Below are 24,382 nucleotides of genomic sequence, written 5' to 3' on the forward strand. Positions count from 1 at the left end.
GTTGGTATCTGGGGAGCGTTCTTGGGATGATGGTGACAGGACTGCTCTCATAGAAAACTGCCTCCCTTCCCTCAGGAAGATGGCTACACTCCTGGTCAACTATAGGATTAATAGTTAAATGCAATGGATAAGAGGAATCTGGGAAATGTTAGAACGGGCAATGCTTTTCCATAACTCTTGGATTTCATGATGATAGACTTTTCTCTAAATACAGCCTTGGGCCATTAACTCTGCCTCCGGGAAGGTAGTGCATTTGGAAAGAATAACTGAGTGTGCATAGCTCACTTCCTGTCCTTCTTTTTCTTGAGAGAGGACAAGAGATCAAGGGGCCTTCTCTATTCCTCCATGGATAGGCCGCCCATGCTCTCCACCAGCTCCCTACTCCTTTGGAGGTGTGCCAGGTCCAGTGCTGCCAGGTACTAGGTTAGTGAGTCTTTATTTTTGGTCTAAGCCACATCTTCCAAGTTGCCTTCATTTGGTATTTAAGGTGATATGTTGATACTCCTTCTGCCAGTTCTTTATCAAATTATTCAATTTGAGTAAGCTAAGCAGAGAAGAGACATTCTAATTTTTGGAATCAGAGATTTCAGCAGGTACAAAGAATAAGGTCTGACAGGAAGCTGTACTGTTTTTGTACTATAAATATCAATTATTGGCCTATTAAAGTGTATAGCTTTTCCTTTGAACCAGGATAGTCACATTAGATCTGAAATTTTCTGTAATTTTAATAATTTCTTCTTTAATCCATGAATTTCAAGAAAAGATTGATTATATGTAGAGTTAGTAATCTGTCAATATTCTGGGCAAGGCAGTAATATGACTTCAGAAGCCGTCAATACATGGCTTTGGAGCTCTGACCTCCTCCCCATGCCTATGTACTACAAATAAACAATACTTGAACTGCATAATAAAAGTAATAGCAAACTTTCATAGAATTTATTATGTATCGAACACTGTCTTAAGTGCTCTTCCTATATTAATTCATTCACTTCTCATAGCAATCCTATGAAGTAGGTACTATTTTCATTGCCGTTTTATAGTTAAGGTAGAGCGGGGATGCAGTCCTAGGTAGATTGATGCCAGAGTCCATCTTCTTAACTGTTATGCTAGACTGCTGCTAATAATAACAAAAAAAAACAAGCATAAGAATGTTTAACAAAGTTCTATTTTTCTTTATGACAATTCAGTTGGATTTTATTTTGGAATATCTCACATCAAATTCTATACAAATCTCTTTCTCTCTCTTTTTTTTTGATGCTCTTATTTTGTTTGGATTTTTAGTTTAGATATTGGGTAATCCAACAGTGGCCCTGAGAGAGGACTTGAGCTATCAGCTTTGAACATAAATATAATAAAAATGTAATAGGAGGGACTATTGAGGTGGAAAAGAACACGCTACATTTGTTGCCCCCAAAGCCAAAAAAGAAGCAAGTGGCTTGTGACCCTCTTGACTTCTTTTGCAGCAATTTGAATTCACATAATTTTGTTTTTTAATCAGCCAGAGAGGTCTTTTGCCTTCTAAACCGTTCACCAAACTGCTTTTTTTTTTTCAACATAATGAGCTACAATTGCTCAATGATCTTTCAAAGGGTAGCATCTCTGGGACCTAAGATCTCCTTTGAAAAAAAGGCTTTCTCAGGTTGAATTTGCTAATGCTCTTTGTTATAATGCAATTATTCTTTTTTGGAGATTGAAATTGCTACAATTACAGTGAATTTTTAAATGGTGGGCTAAAAATGTTATATACTTTACAAAGGTTATCTGATATCTACTTGGGAAAATTTATCTAAACTTCATATCTACACAATCTATTGTTACATCTATGAAGGTGGGAGCGGAACTATGCCTGACCTTGTTGTCAGCTTTTTTGTTGAATGACAAAATCCCTGGGGCAAAACTCTTCTAAGTTTTTATTTAATTCTTGTTGTACCTCCAGCACAGTCCTTCTTTGCTGTGTCAAGCATTTATTAAGCTGTAATTAGACTGTCTGAAGGAAATCACATTCTATGCTGAAATCACTTCTGGATTAACCCACAGCTAGCTTAAATTATGCTTCAAGCACCAGCTAAATGGGATATGGAGGAGATAATACATATGCATATATATAAATATATAAATGTACACATATATATTTACATATATATATTTTTAATAGAATTTGATACGTGCTATTTCAAAGTAAAAGCCTTCTTCCACATGACTGACATGGACTACAGGCTTTGCTGTTATCTGGAACCCATTGATCTACAAGATGTGGTCCCAGTATTATCGCTGTAGATTTATTTTTCTATCCTTTGGTCAGCCGAAGCCTCATGATTCCTGCATATGTTCCTTTTTACTTTCCTCCAGTTTATTTAATTTATTGTATTAATTATCATTATTTTAAGGGTCCTTTCTATTTTCAGGTTCCAAGTATTATTGTACAAATTTGTAACATTGTGGTCTTTATCACAGTCTTGTCTCAACTTCCAATCAGTTGAATGGCGAGCAGTCTGTGCATTAACATTTAGAATACCCTCGCTGACACAATGACCCAGCCATGTGCTATACAAATGTAATCAAATCTATTAAGGCCTTTATAGATCAAGTTTATTTCTCCTTTATGGAAAACAGTTCATGAGAAATGGTACAGATGAACAAAGGGGTTGGCATCTAGTGGGTATAGATGAGGGAATTTTCCCCTTTAAATTGCCTCACAAATCACAAGGAGCATTTTTTTTGTTTAGCAATAAACTCTTGAGCTGAAACTTGGACTGAAAGTAATTTCCTTTTCGGCAAGATAAGGATGGGTAGGGAAATTAGTTGTTTAGGAAGGAAAACATACACAAAGAAAGAATTTTTTTCAGTACAATTTCTAGTTAGAATCTCATGGGATTCCTTGCTCTACTTATTGCCATTAAAGTCTACTGTCTTGTCTATAATAATTCTGAAATTAGCACTATGGGGGAAAGGTTTCGTATTTATACTTCCATTTCGTATATTATGAACTTACATTGGATCTAAATTTCTGATGATAGTTACATAAAGAGAGAGTTGAAAAATTAAGTACCCAGGAAGAGGAAGGGAAGATGGGTGATGTAATCGCTGAACACAATTCAGAGGATTACAATTCTATGTTAAGTATAAATTTGTGGGTTTCACAGGGCATAGCAACATATGACCGCTGGAGGTCAGTAAAAGGCCAGCAGATGAGAAATTTACAGCAGGAAGCTTTTCTCACACCCAGGTGGGTTTCTCAGATTTAACACTAGCATTTTGAAAGGCTTTCTTTTAAAGATTACTAAAAATGGTATTCAAGGTTTCCTGGGAGAGAGGAGCAAAATAAAGAACTTTATCTCTAAAAAATAAACCATGAAAAAATGTTTGGAGAGGTTTCACAGCAAAAAACATTTCTTTTGCTATTGTTACCTAAGAGTGAACAGAGATATTTACCTTCATTGATCTTTTGAGTGTGAGCTTTAACAGGTGTAATAAAGCCTATTGCATACCTTTACTCTCTTCCTTCACTGATATTGGAAGGCAACTTTCTCCTCTGGCTCCAGCAGCACATTTTACTTGACCTCTGTGGCACATATTGCATTATTTACTAATGTTTCATGTACACGCCTTTCTCTTGTACTAGTTTGCAAGCTTCTTGATGACAGGAATCTGATCTCAGGTATTAAAAAATTCTCAATACTTAGATATTGCTTGACTAGGACATTGTAGGTCATCAAAAAAATTATGGAACATATATGAATAAATGCATAATGTTTCCATTATTATTATTTACAAAGTACAATAGTATTTGTGTATGTGTGTCTTTTTTATCCTTTAGAGAATTTAAAGTGGATAAACACCTATATGCTATCTTTCCTCTCAAAAAATTAATCAAAACAATTATGTCTTAAGTTTATCTCTTTGCTTTTTAATTTCTGGTCAAATTCAGAACTAAAAACTAATATCTTCAGATGTAAAATGCAGGATGAAAAAGATCACTGTCACTTTAACCATAACCACTTTTCTTTCATAGAGTCAAAGATTTCAGAGCTTTTCAAATTGATGGGTGTTAGTTTGGCAAGCAGTGAATTCTGGCCTTCAATTCTCAAGTTGTCAGACTATTTCACAGACCTGCTGCATGACGAAAGGCTACTGAATATTATTCAGACATTGACCATTATGTAATTTTCTTCTGGGAAGCATTAAGCACTTTCCCTTTAAGAATGGGCTTCTGCTGTTTCCTCTGGTTTTGCGTGTTTGAAAGTCCTATAGAGGAAGCAGGTACCCAAATCCAGAGGACTCTCTGCTTTGGCATCCACATCTTTCATAGTAGGTCGCTCAATGTGGTGCCTTTGAACACATAGTCCCAGTGGGAGACCTATTATCTGCTAAATATTTCTGGAAATGTTTATACAGAACATGGAGCACAGCAGGCTGTCCTCCTCCTACCCCTACACTGATAGTTAAGCCTTTGAAATGGCAAATGCATAGACCTCTTGAGTGCCTCCACTTGGCCCCTGCTGTTGAAATTTTCAAAGTTAACATATAAAATGATTCCATTGATCTAATATTTTTGAAGATCTTATTGCCCAAACTTTATCAAAGTTCACAAATTAGCTCTAGGATGACATTTGACTTAGGTAGAGAGTGTGAGTTTAAAACGAAAATCTGATAGATTATATTCAAATGTATCCCACTGTGAAATCCAGAACAATTGCTAAGCCTCCCATTCAGTTGAGGCTGGGTTTTGACTTTCTCATGTCATTTCCAGACATGTAGTCCTAATATGTGAGTGCTAGATGGCCCCTCAGAGACATTCTAGTAGGACAACACCTTCATTTTAGAGGTAAAGAAATCTAGGCTCTTAGAGGACATCTGAAAGAACAGATGGGACATCCAAACTTTAGGGGGTGCAATTTTTCCCTCAGTAGTTGAATTAATGCAATCTATGTATGATAATTGAGAATGGTATGTGATAGTGTCTGACTAAATTGCACAATCTTGGTACCATGAAAGATAACAGGACAGGCATCATAGGTAGAGTCAAATAGCACCATCTCTGATTAAAATCACACTCTTTTCTCTACCTTTTTTCTCCTCTATCGTGTTGAAAGGAGGTGAACGTAGATAATGAAATATATGTATAAAAAGAGAAAAGGGCGTCTGATCTTAGGGTACAGATGAGAGTTGTGGCATAATGAGTGAAGATGGGCTCCTAGACAAAGTCTCCTTCTTCAAAGCTCCTCCCAAAAAGTGTATAAAAACTAGTAGTGGGCTGGCTAAGCAAAGTTAAAGTTCCTCGGTGATAGTGGAAAAAAGATTGCTTTACTTTAGATGCAAAGAGAGAGCTTACCCAAGGATCCAAGGCACTGTCTCAGTCCCATTGGTAATGTACATTCTGTTCATTTCAGCTCAAAAAATACTAAATGTTTACTATGATTCAGGCATTGGATATATAGCAGCAAACAAAACAGAGTCTCTGTTCTTTTACATTTTTGTGGAAAGGGGTAGACGATGAACAAGGAAGAGATGAGAAATGCTAACCGAGAAATGTTAAGCAGGACAGGGAGATGAAGAGTGACGGCAGGGGTGCGGGTGATTATATAATGGGTGGCTGACCTGGGTATTAAGATGGGAACTTCAAAAGATGCCCAAGCATCTGCAAAATGTCCTTGCATATAGAAAAACGGGTTATCTGTCACCTCTATTGCCCGTTTTATCAGCTTGTACCAGCCAAGATCCCAGCCTTCACGATCAGCCTCCTCCCTCATTCTACCCCACTCTAAAATGAATGCATGTGGTTCCTGCTGTAGCTTATGTCCCTGATGCAGCATTAGCTGCACTGGCCTAGTTTTGCTCTTATTTGTAACTGAAGAAATTGCTATTAAAACCATTTCTTGCAAGCAAAGCACAATCAGCATTTGGATTGGGTTGAGAATCTAGTTGAGAACCTGCAACAAAGAATATAGGAAATAAACATGGCTATTCTGGACATATTACTGAAGAGCTATTATTAATTAATATGGAATGCCAGAGAAGCGAGGCTTTCCTTTTGTTTAGGTTTTCTAAGTACAGTTTCATAGCTACAGAATTTGTGGAGAAAATTAGCCATAGATAATTTTTTTTTTTCCATTTCAGCACGTGCTCACAGAATCTGTGAGAAGAGATTTTGGTTGAATTTGGCTTTGGAAGTAGATCAAATAGCTCTTACAGGTATAATTTTCAAGACACTAGAAAGACCAGCTACTTCCCCCAAAGACTTTCCTATAAGATGTTGATTTATGTTTTATTCAGTACCTCTCTTCATTCAATAAGAATTAATTCAATAAATAGCTTACTATACTATAGCTATTGTTTTGGGTAGGCTTTGTCTCTGGCTAAAAGCAGGAGATCTTAGAAAGTATGAGATATTGTTACAGTTGTTTATACCTTACTCTGACTAAGCTTCAAATTTTCTCTGTGATGGTGTTTGATGGGAGGATAGAGAAATGAAGAGAACTTGATTTTATAGAGTGAGAGAAGGAAGAATGAGGAAGCCCATCAGGAACGAAGAGCAGGAGACAAGTTCCCAATTTTGGTGAAGGCCAGGATATTCTTCTGATTCTGTTCTTTTGATTTACTCTATCTTACTATTTTAACTCATGCCTCTATACAAAGCGATCTTCAAATTATTTAATAACTGATATAGCACTGAAACTGATCAGTCAGATCAGACACTATGGATCCTTGGCACTGGTGAACCAGAGAGGAGCTGCTGACCATTAGTCAGCCTCCATTAGCTTTGATTTCTTGGTTATAAAATAAGTTGAGAGGGGGAAACAAGGAGTAATTCACTAATAAACAAATAAGACTAAAGCAAATATAATGACCTAACTATGGGGGTATCTAAGCCTCCTATCTAAGCCAGGCTGCACTGGCCACTTTTTAGCCTTTGTGGCAGTTTCGTTTCTCTTACATCATGCTTATTATTTTTAGACTTGTGACTGTCTTCTAAATAGTATAATGCTTGTTTAACAATAATTGTGGTGATGTTCTTAGTACAAATTAGCAACTTTTATTTGTAATAGAATTTTAACCTCAAGGATCTTTAAAAACTTACTGCATACGTGTAGTGTCATATTTGATTTGCATTAAAAATTTGAGATGTATTCCCAGTATCGAAGTGGATACTCAATAAATATTTGCTGGACAAACATCTATGAATAAATGAATGAATGAATGAGTGCATGAATGAATGAATGGAAGTAGGACTCAGATCAATCATGCCCTCCAAAAGTACTCCCAGAAGGCTTGAGCTGGATGTAGTTTCTCCCTCCTCTGATTTTCCATTGTCCTTCTTGTTCGTATTTATTGCCTCACACAGTTGTCTCATGAATGCACAATGCCATCTTCTTAAATGAATTACAAGATTGCAAGGTATCTTATACTTTTTCATACCACCTACTTCTTGGCAATGAGAAGTTAAATTGGGAAGAGGGGTCGAGATAGACAGGGAGACCTGTTGCTGGTGTGAGTTGATAATGGTCTCAACTAATGTGGTGACAGTAGGAATGAAACAGAAGGGGAGATAAAAGAAACTTGATAATAGAAGAGTCACTCAGGCTTAGTAATTAAGTATGGGAGAAGGAAGAATCATAGCTAACTTCTGATTTTGATTCTTTACAGTGTTAGAATTCTTGGACCTAATCTCTTCTGCAAGCTATGATATGAAGCCAAGGCTGCCTTACTTATAGTGTATGAACTGAAATAGAGGGTTTGGAGATTGCTTTCAACCTGGAATGGGTTTACAGTTCAGCCAAGGCCACACAACTAGTATGTCTGAGCAGGGATTACGAACTCGGGGAGGCTGGCTCCAGAGGGTGCTCTCTGACCACTTTGCTGTGCAGCCTCTTACAGTAAATGAGATGAGACATATGAAAGTGCTTTGCAACCTTTATAGCAGTGTGAAAGTATTACTTCAAATGAACATTATGGGAATTTTATATTATTGGAACTCAAACTCAAAGCATTCGGAGCAGTCGGTGGCAGAAGAGGATTACAAGGGAAAATAGAGAGATACCAAAGAGCAGATGAATCCACAAAGGCACAATAACTGGCCTACACTGTGAAAGAGAGAAGGAGAATATGGCTGTTAAACAGCCTGAGCAAACCTTTTTCCAGTCATCTCAGTGATGATAGTAGGCTGCGGAGGGCATTTACTCTTAAAAATTTGATCCCAGAGTTTTCCCTATACTTTACAGCTGAGAGAGTGGGATAATGTCTTGGGATTTGTAGTTCATCTCTTCTACCTGCCACATATACACACAGTATCCTCAGACCAATCTGGTTAGAATAATGGTTTTTTCAGAGCTTGCTAAAGCAAGAGTGCTCTATCCTTGGAATTGTTTCTAAATATAAAATAGGTAGTGATTTTTTGTTTGAACTGTAGAATATAAGAGCCAAGAGTCCAAGATCCAGAATTCAAAATGGAAGTGATATCCTTGACATTCTCACAGCATAAGTAGAATTCCTGAACGCAGAAGGCAAGGATTCTGCTTGGCACACACACCCAAAAGGACCGATAGGGTAGCTGTTGAGGATCAGTTCTGTTAAATACTAAATATAATAGGGAGCAAGCATTACACTGTTGTAGAGATTTTTCTTAATTAAACAATTCATATATGCATTTAATTCCTTGTTAAATAAAATGAGCAGAGAGAAGATAAGTGAATAGCACTTAGTGTTAAAAATCCTGCCTTGGAAAGTATAGAGTATTATCAGAGCCTGAGCAGTGCTAAGATGGTAAAAGCATAGAATGTGGGAGTAGGACAGTATGGAGGAAACTAGAGCGGCAAGTAGGGTCAGATCATGAAGGATCTTTTAAGCCATGTTAAGTAATTAGTATCTTCTAAGGCAATGGGAAGCCATTTGAAGATTAAGAAGGAATTGCATCTTAAATTTACTATTGGAGAGGCAAAAAGAATTGTTCAGAAATATGAAATTAAGAGGTTATTCTAATAATCTATTCAAGAGGTAATGATGGCTATCACTTAACTAGTATGTAAGATGATATAGACACTATTCTGATTAAATAACTCATTTAATCCCATTACATGATAGATGCTATTTTTATAGTCATAATGCACGTGAGGAAACTGAGGTATAGAGAGGTTATGAAACATGTCCAATGTCACATAGTTAGTTAGTAGTGTAACTGAAATTTGAACTCAGGCAATTGTTTTAATCACATAATGTACTTTCTGGACTAAGATAGTCTTATTAGAGATGGAAAGAAGTAATCAGTCAAAACATAATTAGGAGATTCAGCACTTGGTGATTCACTGGGGCAATGGAGATAAGGAATTTTTGTTTGGACATGTTAACATTAAAGGGCCATTAGGACATTCAAAGGACAGTTGACAATTGCATAAAAGACCAGAAATTTGTGAGAGAGACCTGGACATTTGAGAGCTACTAGAGTGGGAGAACTTAAGCAGGTAGAGTATGAAGTGAAGAATGGTGAAAGAAAATGGCCTAGGACAAAATACTGAGTTATCCTAACATTTAAGGACAGGTAGAGGGACAGGAATCTACCAGGAGCCTAGGAAAGAGTAACCAGAGAAGCACAGGAAATGAAGATAGTGGGTGTCACAGAAGGTGAGGTAAATGAGGAACCTAAATTTCTTTGATCTCGTATTTCCTTTATCTCCTAGGGCATCATCTTGTGTGTGGTGGTTCTCCACTGTGTCCTATCTGCCTTCTGAAGGAAGGGGAAAGAGAGCATTGAGAAGGTACTCCTGTTGGTCTTAAGACATTGGCCAGGAAAAAAACATGTTACTTCTGTCCACTGTCATGTGGCCACACCTAACTGCAAGTGAAGTAGGGAGATCTAGTCCTTCTAACCAGCCACACGGTTTGCTACAATTTATCTCTGTTTAAGGGGAGAAGGATTTGGGGGTAAAGTTTATAGTCTTCTCACATAGGAGAAAGGGTTCAAAATATGGTTATATTTTGTTATAAAAATATAACACCAGGTATGTGTTGGCCTATTCCACCTATGAATCAAATATTGGCTTTTGTCTTTAGACCTCACTGAGGTTTCCTATTCCTACGGTAAGTAAATTGCAACATTTTAATTTACAGCTTGAGGTTATTTATCTGGTATCCTCAGTTACCCAAATCAAAGCAGAGAAATTATGTAGGAAAAAATCTGAACATTAAAATAAATCACAAAGTTCATGCACTAAAACTCATGTACTTTTCTTACAGGAAAATTTCTCAGATTTCCCATTTACTCCTGTTTCATGAACAATTTGCATAGGCTGGGTTGTCTGGAGTAGAGCAGCAAATGAGATAGGAAACAAGCTAGAGATAGGTGTGCTGAGAGCACAGGTGATACCTGAGGATGGATCAGTAAGGAAAAACAATAAAAATAAGTGTAGTGAAAGATGAATGGGGCTCTTGAATATTTAGTATTTTAGATGCAGCTCCACATGCTTTAATGATTTCTGAGGTCATCACCAATACAAGCATAGGAATAGGAATTTATGATAGTAATGGTTCTTGAGTAGTATAACTTCAGGGTTGTTTCAAGTGGTAGTAAGTTAGCTTTTAAAACATCTTTAAAGGATATAAATTCACTAGCAGGTCTTTCTCCCACTCATAATGAATTTTTACCATAATACCCAGAAGATGAATAAATTATATTTATATTATGTTTTGTGTCCTGGAAACAGTGGGTTATTCAGGGAAGGAAGGAAAAAAATGTTTTCAAAAACTTTTAAAATAAGTAAAATTTGTTTGTTGCCCTTTCATTTCTTTCCCTTGCCTCGATTTAATATTCTTTGACCTCCCAGGAATTCTCACTGCAGACCCTGTTGCCCTCCTCATTGCACAGCAAGCCCTCCATTGTGCACCCCAATACTTCCCCTCCTACCCCCACCTCCACCCCTATGGGCCACCCTTAGGGCCTGGCACTTAGTGCTTCTGAATAAATTAATAGATAAATAAGTGCAAAACAGTTTTCAGTGCCCCTAAATTACTTTCATATTTCCTTCAGAATCAAACTCTGTTTAATTCAAATGCTTTCTAGGAATTAGGAGGAAGCCAATCTGATTGAATTAATTCAAAATAAATATGTTCATGATTGAAAGCCCATTAATTTTGGGGGAAGCATTTGCATTGCTAAGGAGAATACTTAATAACCCAAATTAATATCTGATTCATGGAACTTTAGGCAGAGGAACAAAGTGAGACTATAAACAGGCAGGTTTAATCATGGCATTGGGCAGAAGAGGGCTGGCTAGGGCGGATTAACTTTACCTGGGAATCTGTTCCCAGTGTGAGGGTCACTAAAACTGCTTCTGCCTCTTTGTAACTTTCTTCAACCCCCTCTTCCAAACCAATAGGTTTTCTACAATCACATAAGTGATTCTCTGGACTGCTTTTATGTTCCAGTAAAATAGAGCATAGGATGAGAGTGATGAGAGCCATTTGTATGAATGGGCTGTTGTGAATCAGAGACTGCTTGCTAGAAGATAGATTTGGATCTTTGTTATACAGGAAGTTAATTCTGGCAGAGCAATTCAAGTTCAAATGTAGAAACTTGAATGGCTTTTGTAAGGATAGGTCGCACATCCAAGATCACTATCACTTTCTGGATGAACTCCATAAATTTAAGACTAGACTCTCTCTGGATTGGTGTGTGTGTGTGTGTGTGTGTGTGTGTGTGTGTGTGTGAGCACGCGCATGCGTGCGTGGGCACGGGCATGCCTATGAGCTGGAAAAGGTGAAGTTTGGAGTGAGCAAGAAGGAACAAGATTAGCCATGGGTCATCCTCTGTCTCTGGAGGATAAGAATCAGCCCTTGTTTTCTTCCTCCTCACCTCCTTCTCTCTCTCTCCCTAACTTCCTTTGTTTCTGCCTTCATCTCTCCTGTCCTTCATTGTAATGATATTTATTGATCACTTTCCATATATGCCTGGCTTCTTTCCTACAGTTTTTTTGCACTTGGATATTAATTTGGTCTGAGATCACACCGGATTATAAGTCAATATACCTTAGTTTTGCTTAATTTTCTGTAATTAACAAGTAGTTGGTGGTTGTTTTTGTGATCTTAGGATGTTTAAGGGTTAATTTCTTAATATAATGAAGCAGGCAGCGCTCAGTTTTTTATGCTTTATCAATTCCTTCTACTCAGGGCATAAAAGCAATGAAATTTTTGATGAAAGTTCTTCTCAGTAGATTTCTCAGTGAGAAGAATAAATTGAGAAGAGGCGGCTCTCCGGTGCCGAAATAGAACTTGAACAAAATTTGACTAATTACCAACTGATTTATATGCATTTCTTTAATTTTCTTTTATATCCTAGGATTGAGTTCGGGACTCAAATGCATGTTTATTTTTGATATATCTTTTTCCAGTTCTGGAGTAGCTTTTAGATTACAGTGATTACAGTGATGGCTAACATTTATTTCGCTTCGTAGGTACCAGGCATTGCACTAAACACTTTACAGCAGCCCTATGAGGTAGGTACTGTTATTATCTACACTTCGTACATAGGGAAACAAGGTGGAGAAAGGTCAAGTCACTTGCCCATGGTCAAAATCTTGTTAAAATTTTTTTTTGACATGAGTAAAATTGATAAGAGGGCTAAAAATTCATTCTGCCTTAAACCGAGATTTTCTCCTGTATCAGGAAGAGGAGACTTGTAAGAGCTTTCTTGGTGTTTTCTTTTCGTTTGCTTTTGCTATTCTGAGCAAGAGCAAGATGGGTTTCTGACCTTTTTTTCTTGCCTTATACTTAAATAGTATCCTCTGACAGCCACATAGAGATTAGTCAGTGTGAGGAAAATCAAAGCTATTTTCTACTTGAAAGGTTACTGAGGTAAATTATTTTCTCTCCTTTGTAGATCATTTAAACAAACTACACACCTATACACCTGCACACACACACACACACACACACACACACACACACACACAAATGTTCATTTCAGAAAAATTAGAAATTTCTGGAGGACTTTAAGGTCAGAATAGATTTTTTTACCTGACTGAATGTGGAAAGTGAAGCAGATAATTTTTGTTCTTTTATAACTCTGATATTTTTCTTCTTTAGAGGTTATTGACCAGTTCTGTAGACAATGCATAGAATCACAATAAAAGACTAGTTTCTGTCCTAAGACTTTTGATTATATGGCAGAGCAATGATCTTAGTCATGCCTTTAACTTTTAAAAAACAGAAGTTAAGGTTTGTTAGGTTGAGGCTACACATTTTATGAATAATACTATGCCATGTTCTCTCAATGGTTTATATTATTTATTTAGAAATAAGTTAAGACTTTGTAGAAGATGCTTAACTATTTAAAGTGACTGGGAAAATAGGAAGCAATGCCCTTAATAAAAAATATGATGATGAAACTTACCCCAAATATTCTGACTCCTTTTTTAAATAGTGTAGTTGATCTAATAAGATTCTCTCAGCAATTTTTCTTTGTTATTGTGATAGATGGAATAATGATCCCCCACAAAGTTCATGTCTCAATCTCCAGAACTGTGAATATGTTAGTTTATGTGGCAAAAGGAATTTTGCCGATGTGAGTAAGTTAAGGATCCTGAGATGAGTGGATTATCCTGAATTATCTAGGTGGACCCATATAATCATAAAGTTTCTTGTAAGTGAAAGAGGGAGGCAGGAGAGTGAGGGTTAGAGTTAGAGAGAGATTTAAAGATGTTGCATCATTTGAAGCTAAAGTAAAGGGCCTTGAGCTAAGGAATGGAAGCAACCTCTGGAAGCTGGAAAAAGCAAGAAAATGGATTCTCCCCTATGCCTTCAAAAAGGAAGCAGTCCTGCCAACATATCGATTTTAGTCTACTGCTATAGTCTGAATGTTTGCGTACACCTCTCTCCCCAAATTCGTATTTGAAATCCTAATGCCTAATGTGATGATATTAGGAAATGGGCCTTTGGGGGGGGCATAATTAGGTCATGAGGGTGAAACCCCCATGAATGGGATTAGTGCTTTCATAAAAGAGATCCCACAGAGTTCCCTAGCTCCACTGTGCAGATACAGTGAGAAGTCTGCAATCTAGAAAAGGGCCCTTGACTGGCCATGCTGGCACTCAGATCTTTGACTTCCAGCCTCCAGAACCATGGGAGTAAATTTCTGTTGTTCATAAGCTACATAGTGTGTAGTCTTTGTTATAGCAGGCCAAATGGACTAAGACACCCACATTTTAGACTCTGACCTTAGCACTGTAAAATAATAATTGTTTTAAGCTATTAAGTTTGTGGTAATTTGTTTAGCAGCAACAGGAAACTAGTACCATAAATTGTAACCATGGCTACGGCACAGGCATTCAAACTTTAACTTTGGAATCAGCGTAGGAGCAAGATGCCCAAGAGTAATTTAATGTGTGTGAATGCTCTTGCTGGTGCTGAAATGAGAGATGTCAATTTGGAGAATATTGTATTTGCAACTCTTGTATTTCTACATTTGCCTCTAAACAAAAAATACGGGGTTGGTAAACTGGAGGGGTAGTTTGTGTAACTGTGTTATAATCAAATACTGAAAGACAGTCAAATAGGGAGAAGGGAAAAGGAAGAAACTATGATGTAAATTGTTATCTAGGAAGATTAAAGTTAAAATAGGTCATGTGCATAATTTAGGAAAACTTTAAATGATTTAAGTTTCTAGATATAAGTTTTCTGAGACCCTCAATTGTATAACGATACCTAAATGTGAAAATTAAAAAAAGAATGGACTCTCTTGTTCTCTGAGGCAGCCTTAATCAGTGATATTTATTAGTGTTTCTGCATACGCCTTGTGAGATAATAGAAAATACGTATATTGGTCTCTATCTCCCAGTTCCTGCACAGAGCTCCCCCAAACCTATGTAATTTCCTAAGTGATAAGAGCACTAGGAGCATCTTTTGTTCTACTGTTTGGTCTTTGACCTTGTTCCTGACAGAGTTTCTCAATCCCTTGGAATTTCCTGGGTGACAGCGGTATCTTTTGCTCTAATGAGGTAACTCTTGGGGTGTTTCTTGGTCACCAGAAAGGCCAAGCAATGATTAGAAGCCTGGAATTTTCAGCCCCAGCCATTCTCCAGAAAGGGGAGAGGGGCTGGAAATGGAGTTAATTAATTGATCAAGCTTATGTTATGAAGCCTCCATAAAAATCTCATAAGCAAGGGGTTTGGATAGCTTCCAGGTTGGTGAACACATGGAAGTTCTGCTGAGGGGTACACTCAGAGAGGGCATGGGAGCTCTGTGCCCCTTCCCACATACCTTGCCCTACGCACCTCTTCCATATGGATGTTCACCTGTGTCCTTTATCATATCCTTTTATGATAAACTAGGAAACAGTAAGTAAATTGTTTTCCTGAGTTCTGTGAGCTGCTCTAGCAAATTAATCAAACCTAAGAAGGGGGTCATGGGAATGTCCTATGTGTAGTGGGTTGGTCAGAAGACAACCTGGACTTGAGACTGGTATCTGAAATAGGGAGGGCAGTCTTGTGGGACTGAGCCATTAACTTGTGCGATCTGACACTAATGCCAGGTAGGTAGTGTCAGGACTGAGTTAAGTTCTAGGATACGCAGCTGGTGTCACAGAGAATTGCTTGTTGTGGGGAAAACCCTCCACAATCTGGGGTGAGAAGTGTTGTGAGTATGGTAGTAGTGTAAGAGTAAAGGAGATACACAGGAGAAAAAGTGAAGTTTTCCCTATACATAGCTGTAAGGGTGACTGATCATGATGTGTTGGAAAAACTGTGATACATTAACATGCTTTCTTATCATCAGTATGAGGTAAAATGATTGCTTAGTATATTTTTCTGATTGTTTAAATATTTGCAATCCACATGAGCCATGAATATTAGGTGCTGTTGTGATATTCTGAGGGGACTGAGATCTCGGAATCACAAGCCCCGAGTTCTGATGTTATCTCTCAATATCTGTGTAGTTCTCATAGGTTTATAGGACTTTTGGAGAAAAACATTTATTACACTCCTCTCATCTCACAGATGGGGGAGAGCATTGTTGCATCTTCTTTTCTATCTGTAAAATGGGATTATGTAATATCTCTCTAATAATTTCAGACTTAAGAAACTTCAGGGACTTAAAATGCCATATTGCATGTAAAAAACTTTGGTAACTTAGTATATACAGTTGTGTAATGTTTTGTGAACCCCTAGGGTACTTAATTAGCTGGAAGGCAATATTCTTGATGGATAATAGAGAAATTATTATCCATGTAAGTAACATTACCAAAATTAGAAAATTCATTCATGCTGACTTTGGTAGGTGACAATGATAAGGAGTCTCTTTTCTTTCTGGCCTGTACTTAGCCCCAATTTGCCTTTATTGACAGGCTTGCTAATTTCTTCTTTTTTTAAATCTAGAGAGTACAAGTTTATATACTAATATCTTTTCTTTGTTTCATCTACAGAGTACAAGCCTGTATGACTAATGATATCTTTTCTTCTTTCCTGTTTCATTTCCTCATTCTCATCAGTGGAGAGAGGATGCTTAGATGTGGAGTACAGTTCTGTTTTATGTCTTCAGGCTGATTTTTTTTTTTTTAATAGGAAGCACAAGTGAATGAGAAAAATATGGTTTCAATATCAGAATTTTGCTTTAAAGACAACTTTCAATAATGAACTCTGTTTATTTTATTGAGGAATATCAGTATAACTTTGCTTCTGCTCTGTCCTAAGCATTTCAGTTTGACAACTATTGTTTGTTACTTTTAATGTTCTCATTAACCCAGCACTTGAATGAGCCATAGAGTTAAATTATTTCGGTATCTGAAAGTGAAGATATTATCTAGTAAGATGCTGCTCCAGCATATCTAGACAGCTTGAAGAAGCTAATGTGATTTCTGAAGGAGCCTGTTTGGAAGAAGCTGAATGACCTCAGACAATCAGGCAGAAGCAAGTGCATAGTACAGAACAATAGCTGGAAATGTGAGTGACCAATAAAAACCCAGAAGCATCTTGAGGATGTGAATCATGATGTACACCTGAAACTAAGGATATTGTATGTCAATTATAAGTGAACAACAACAACAAAAAGAAATAAGAAAAAAATCCCCAAAACAAAACAAAAAAATCTTGAAGACATAACATGGATTCTACTATCAAAGCTTTAATTAATCACTATTTATTAGAAAACTGTGGAAAAGATACTTCCTTTTGTGGGTTTGTCCCCTCCCTTTACTATTTCCCCTTGTTCCTTTTCTTTGCCTATCTCTTAAACCATTATCCTTGGGTCTGTCTTGACCCACTACACTTTTACTCTTCAAGTTCTTCCTTAGTCTTATCTATGGTTGAATCAATACCCCTCTTCCTTAGTAGCAGAATTCTGTTTTATACAGGAAGCTAATAGGCTCAGCTAAAAGATTACATTTTCTAACTTCTATCATACCTAGGTAAGGCCATGTGTCTAAGACCTGACTAAGGAGTTGCAAATTGCAGTGGTGAGTCAGATTTCAGGGGAGGTCCCTGTAAGGTGCTGGAACATGTCTTTCCTTGCTTTCCTCATCTTCCTTCAGCTACTTGGAATGCAGACATGATGGACAGAGCTTGAGGAGCCACATGAGACAAAGAGGTGACCTTGAACATGGAACCCATGCCCTGAGGATGGTGATGCAGAAAGCTGGAAGCCTGGTTCCCTGATGGCAAGTTTATGGCCACCATTTTAGCCCTGGAACCCCTACCACTGGATCTAGAGAAATTCATTTTTATTCTGTTAAAACCATATTGTATCCAGGCAAACATAACCTTAATTGTGCTGATACCTATCACATCTTTACCTTGAGTCTCAGATTCATATGTGGAAGTAATTATTGGACATTTCTTTATTGTTATCCTATAAGTAACTCAAAATTACCTTATCCAGACTGATGTCATAACATCCTTTCACTTCCTTCTCTTACCTGAACCTGTTGTGTTTGGAATTTTACCACTGGTCTTGTTACCCAAAGAGAACCTACATGGTAGGCCTGGATCTCAACATTCCCTCTCTCATAATATCTAATCAGTCACCAGATCCTTCTATTTTTTTCCCCCAAACATTTACCAAGTTTATCTCCTAAGTCTCCATCTCTCTCACAACCTAATTTGTTTCTCATCATCTGCAACCTGTCCTAGCTACTTGAAATAGGAAGTAATTCTGCCTTCAGTTCTATCCTCTTTAGAACTAAGTTTTTACATGATGTCAAAAAGGATTTATTTTTTAAAAAAGCAATTTGAATTACATCAATCTCCTTAAAACATTCTAAGAGCTCTGTAGCAACAGGTCCTTGATCTTGGCACATAGGTGCATGATCTGCTCCTACTAATCTCATAATTTTTATTACCACTACTCTCTGTTCTATATTTCATAGTCTGGTAATAACACAATTTGTAGTTTCTGTAACATGCATGGGTTTTCATGGTTCCATGGCTTTGCTCATATTATTTCATTTTACTTTCACAGTTATTCTTTCTTTTGTATAATGCTAATTCTTCCTGGTTTGGTCTCATCTCCTCTGCGAAGTCATCCTGGATTGTCATACTCAATGGGCTAGATTAGATGGGTTCCCCACCACAGACCAGTTTTCAGTGTGAAATAGCTGGGAATGGGGAGGGGAAATGAGGGAAGAGGAGGAAAGGGATACTGAAGTAAGATTGCCAGATCTAGCATATAAAAGTATAAGATGACCAGTAAAATTTCAGTTTCAGATTAAAAAAATGAATAATTCTTTTAAGTATAAATATGTCCCATGCAATATTTGGGGTGTACTTATACTAAAAAGATGTGTTGTTTATTTGAAATTCAAACTTTTCTGGGCATCACATATTTTATCTGACAACCCTATGTTGAAGACATGTTAGCATACTTCTAATTTTTGCCTGAGTCTTGATCTGGCTTCACTTAAGAAATTGAAGTAGAGAATTGATCAGCTTTAAACCTCACTATGGTCTCCTTTGTCTTCAGCCAGCAGAGATACTCCTTTAGGGAAGGAGAGAAGGAAAGAGAGAAAGGAAGGGAGAGAGGGAAAGGGAGAAAGACAGGGAGACAGACAGAAAGGGAAACTCTGTTCTAAGAAAGGGAACAAAGCTTTCAAGAGCATTCACTTCCTTTACATGCACAGCCCTTCCCATTAGAGTTTGAAACAAATCATATCCTTGCCTACCAGATACTAATTGAGCTTGTTGAAGTGTCATCCTGAATCACTACCACCTGGTTTATCATTCTCTTTTAAAGAGGAAGAAAATACTTTAGCAGTTCTTCAGAGCCCCAGGAAGGCCCTCAGATGGTAGCAGGGGCCAGGAATATAGCACCAGGTGTGGTGGCTTCTCCTAACAACCAAATTGCTGACAAACTTCTTTGTCACAGAGTACAAATGAGCTAGGCCAGGCCTGGCTTTTCCCTTGAAGAGGCAGAAAGGGGATGAACATTTCTTGAGCATCTACCATATAACGTATTATGTCGACCATTTCTTTAAAGTTATACAAACTGATAATCAGAAATTTGGTTGTGGGTCTGGCAGCTTTCCATTGAGAATTAGGTCATAACACTTCAATGCAGAATGTGCTTTTATAACACAGGATATTATATAATGAATATATTTATAAAAATGAATTTATCAGTAAATTATACTGGGCATTTTAATGTTGTATAAGTGTGAACTTTTAAAATAATAAACTATGAACTTTAAAATCTGAGTGATCAAGACTAAGATTACATTTCTCCTAGTTATTTTAGGTGGATCTTGCTGTGTCCAGAGCGAGTTACAAATTTCCTTTTTCTCTGTGAAAGAGTGATTGCTAACCCACAGTGTCTCTGCATTAGGTCTACTCAGTCTCTTGCTCTTATCCCTTCTCACAGCTGGAATTGCAACAGATGGGATGATTGAATGCAGAGAAGGAGATGACATTAACACAGGTAATGAGCAGTAGTTTTACTGATGGAGGAATTTTAGTTTATTTGGGAAAATTCCAGATGCTCAAGACCTGAAGTAAGATAAATCAAAACCTAGTTTGGGGAAATAAAAAGGATATAGCTGCAATTTAACATTTACCTAAAGTCAGAATTATGCTTAACATGGTGTGTGGTAGAGGGGCAGCTTGGGTATTGTCCTCTGTTCTTAGTTTGTTGTTTAGGAAAAAAACCCTTTGGAAACTGGAACCATTCATATTTTAATTGGTTTATATGGGCATTTAGAAAGTGTATTTAGTTAGGAGGATGCCACTTGTTCTTTAGAGGTTAATGGGTTTCCATTTATTCAGATCTACTCAGGAAGCAATGGGGTAGGCTTATGCCATCCGTGACTGTAAATGTCATAAATGAGCTAGTTGCTGTTTTCGCACATGTTGAGAGGGTACCTAGTGCTTTAATGATCCTGCAATTCCCCCCTTCCTTCCTTCCTTCCTCCCTTCCTCCTTTGTTTTCTTCTTTCCTCCTTCTCTTCCTCACTCCTCACTGTCTCTCCTACAGTAATTGCTGATCGTCTCCTGTTATTCTTGGTGCTAGAGAGAGAGAAGTAAACAAAATAGACAGAAATACGTGCACTCAGTACATTCTAACTAGGGGATAGATCCTAAACAAGATAAATTTGAAAATATACACTATGTTAGGTAATGACAACACTAAGGACAAAACTACACTGGAAGAGGGAGATGGTGTGTATGGTTGTAAATATCAGATGGAGTGGCCCAGGAAGCCCTCATTAAGAAGGTAGCATTAAAGAAAATATCTGAAGAGGCAAAGAAGCAAGTCATGAAGACTTCTGTGGGAAGAGTATTTTAGGAAGAGTGACCAGCAAGGGCAAAGGCCCTGAGGAAGGAATGTGCCTGGTGTCTCTGAGGAATAGAAGCAAGTAGGTCCATGTAATAAAGGTGGAGTGTAGTGAGATGAGGCCAGATGAGATAATAGATGGGAGGCCCAATTGAGTAAGACCTTGAAGTTTCTGTAAAAACTTTGACCTGAATTTTATTTTAAAAGACCACTTTGGCTACTGTTTTGACACTAGACTGAAGATGGGCAAAAACAGAAATGCTAGTTAGGAGGCTATGATAATAATCTAAGCAGGATGTAATGGTGGCATGGGCTCAGGTGGCAGTAGAGGAGGTTGTAAGAATTACTTGGTTCTGCATATATTTTGAAAGTAGAATTAGCATGGTTTGCTAGTGGATTTTGTGTATGGTATAAGAAGAGAGAAGTTAAGGATGACTACAAGGTATTTGGCCTAGTACTGAGATGGGGAAGATTGTAGAATGAAAAGATTTTGGTTGGAAATGGCAAAAATTTAGTTCTGGGCATGTTGACTTTGAGTCACCTATTAGACACCCAAGTGGAGATATAACTGGCTATAACAGGCTGGTATTCAGAGGAGCAGTCCTGGATAGAGACAGAAATTTAGTTGTTATCAGCACATAGGTGGCATTTATAAACATGAGACTGGATAAAATCACAAGATACAAAAGCAAAAATGTCTAAAAACTAAGCTGTTGGATATTTCAAGTATGAAAGTTGGAGACATCATGAGAAAGTAGCAAAGGAAATCATGGGAAACATTACAAGAGGACAGAGGGCACCATGGAAGTTTGATGGCCGAGAGACCGAGTGAAGACAGTGTTTTAAAGCAGAGAGAATAACCATCAGTATCAAATGCTGCTGATACGTCAGCCAAATGCTGCCAATAGGTCTGAGAATTGTTCATGTGAAGGATGTCAGTGGCTTTAATAAGAGTGGTATCAGGGATATGATGGAGGAGATACTTTCTTAGAGAAGTGGAGAGGAAAGCAGTAAAAGATTGAAAATAGTACAGAGAATCTTTCAAGTCCGGAAATTGAAGGACAGTAGCTAGAGGGAAAAACTGGACCAAGAAAGTTCCCTCCTTTCTCTTCTCCTCCCTTCCCCTTCTTTCTCCTCTTTTCTTTTTAATTTCTTTTTCTTCTAATTTTCCGATAAGACATTAAAGAAAAATAAGTTTAAGGCCTCTAGAATCCTTACAGTTTATAAGTGTTAAAAGAAGGCATTAAAACAATAGAAAGAAAGAAGGAAGGAAAGAATGAAAGAATAAAAGAAAGGGAGGGAGGAAGGAAGGAAAAAAGGAAGGAATAAGCGAGTGAATTAGTGAGTCTAGGACAAACATTATAGGATTGTCACATTGGGTTCAGTTTAAGTTGTACCACACTTCACTGCTGTGTTTGTTACCTTGGACATGTTATTTAATACCTGTAGGTCCTAGGAATGTAATTTATAAAATGGGAATAATTTCTCCCCCTATAATTACTATAGGAAAGTTCTGCGTAAGGCATAAAAACCATGTAAAATGGTAAAATAGACTTGGTGGGAATTGAAAAAATATTTAGAAAATGAAGAAAAAATTGCAGCAGATATTAAATTACTTTTTAAACTGAGAAAAGATTACCATATTCTATGTTAGGTTTAACCGATATAGGTTATATTTTCTTTGATTAGCCAAGAATAAATCATATTTTTATGCAGCTAATATGTGCATAGTTTTATTCTGAGTCTTTATTCCTATGCTCTAGGATCTTAGTATTGGGAAAACAAAACATAAATACACAAAAATTTAAAATGAAAAGGAAATATAATAATTTGTTATGTAGAATACGGTAAGATGAATGTTTTCTATTACCAGTTCGCAAAATGCAATACAGGCAAAAACATTATACCAATTTCTTCCAGAGTTATACATTGCCAGTGTAATACATTAAAAAAAATCATTAAATAGTCATTAGCATTATCTCATTTACCGAGCACTTAGGTGGAAAAAGTCAATTGTTTTCCTAATTTGGGAATCCAGGCCTGATATATAAAGTCCCACCTCTGCTGGAAGTGTTAAAATGAATTGGGACCATATAGGGAATATAATTCTAAGAACTTGTGTTTTGGAAATAGAAAGCTTGTCAAGTGACAATAGAATCATGATTTCTAGAATAATTTCTGTTTGTACCAACAACCCTGCACCGTTAACTAAAATCTCATTCATGAAGTATTCTGTAATAGAAAGGAAGAAGAGAGAGTGTAACAGTTATATCTTCAAAGTACCTGTAGTGTTAGGGAGAGTATGATCCTGTGAACCAATGCGTAGAAGACCCACTTGACAGCTGAGAATACCAAGCTCCATTGTAACCCCAGTAGCTCTAAGATTTTTAAGAAAGCAAGGTACTCTTCTATATGATTTTCATCACCATTTAAAGCAGGGGTAGATAACAACATTTAAGATGAATCATTATATTGGAATCACTAATTAGCGCACTGTGAAAATGGTTCCTTTTTGCACTCAAGACCCCTACTTTTCTATCAAGTACCTCCTCGTTACTTCCTCCTGTTTCAACCCTCCCAGCATGGTGCATACACATCTTTGCCCATCTCTTCGCTTCATTCTTTTTTATTCTTTTAGGCAGATTTTTTTTTTAAGCTTTAGCAATGAAGAATAGCTTCTCAGTTTGAAGGGTTGCTTTGCAGCTCAGTTTTAGCTGTTTTCTTAGTGCCTGGAACTTAATACACTGCAGGTCCTCAGTAAGTGCTTATTAAGTCACACAAAGAACAACCAAATTGTTCCAGAATCTGATCTTCATTCTCTCTTAGGAAGACTAAATCGACAATGGGATAGAACTTAGTTAAGCTCTGTATGTGCAGCTAATGAAAGTTCATATGACCACTTTTATCAGTGCTGCGCATAAAAACACTTTTAGTAGAGTTATGATAAGTGAGCTTTTCAAATTTATAGCTTTAAAATTATGTTCTTCAAATATAGGAGAGCTGCTATCAACTAAATTGTGTGTTTCCCCTCACCCCCCCATTTTTAAGGCCCTAACTCTCAGTGTGACAGTATTTGGAGATGGAGCCTTTGGGAGGTAATTAGGTTTAGATGAAGTTGTGAGGGTGGGCTCCTATAATGAGATTAATGACTTTATAAGAAGAGGAAGAGACACTAGATATCTCTCTCTGCCATGGCTATCTGCTAACCAGGAAGAGAACTCTCACCAGGCACCCAGTCTGCCTTGGGTTCTTGGCACCTTGATTTTAAGCATCCAGCCTCCGGAACTGTGAGAAATTGTCTGTTGTTTAAGCCATCCAGTCCATGGTATTGTCTCATAGGAGCTGGAGCTGACTAAGATAAGAATATATGAATACAGAGCAATGGTTGTATAACTTCTGGAGCATTGATTCCAGCCTCTGGACAATGGACTCCTGGAGGCCTAGATTTATTTCAAGGCATCTACAAATCCATATGCACACTAAACTTTTAAATTATTTTTGCTTTTTTTGTGAGTTTCCCCACTAGGTACTCAAACACTGATGGTTGGAGGATCTGAGAGTTTGGCCACCACACAATTTTTGATTTGCTCTAAATCAATTATTTCCATTTGACCACTGGGGCTGTGGATAGTAGATCCTGCTGAGA

This window comes from Pteropus alecto, unplaced genomic scaffold, assembly GCF_000325575.1.
Source record: "Pteropus alecto unplaced genomic scaffold, ASM32557v1 scaffold46, whole genome shotgun sequence".
Classification (NCBI taxonomy): domain Eukaryota; kingdom Metazoa; phylum Chordata; class Mammalia; order Chiroptera; family Pteropodidae; genus Pteropus; species Pteropus alecto.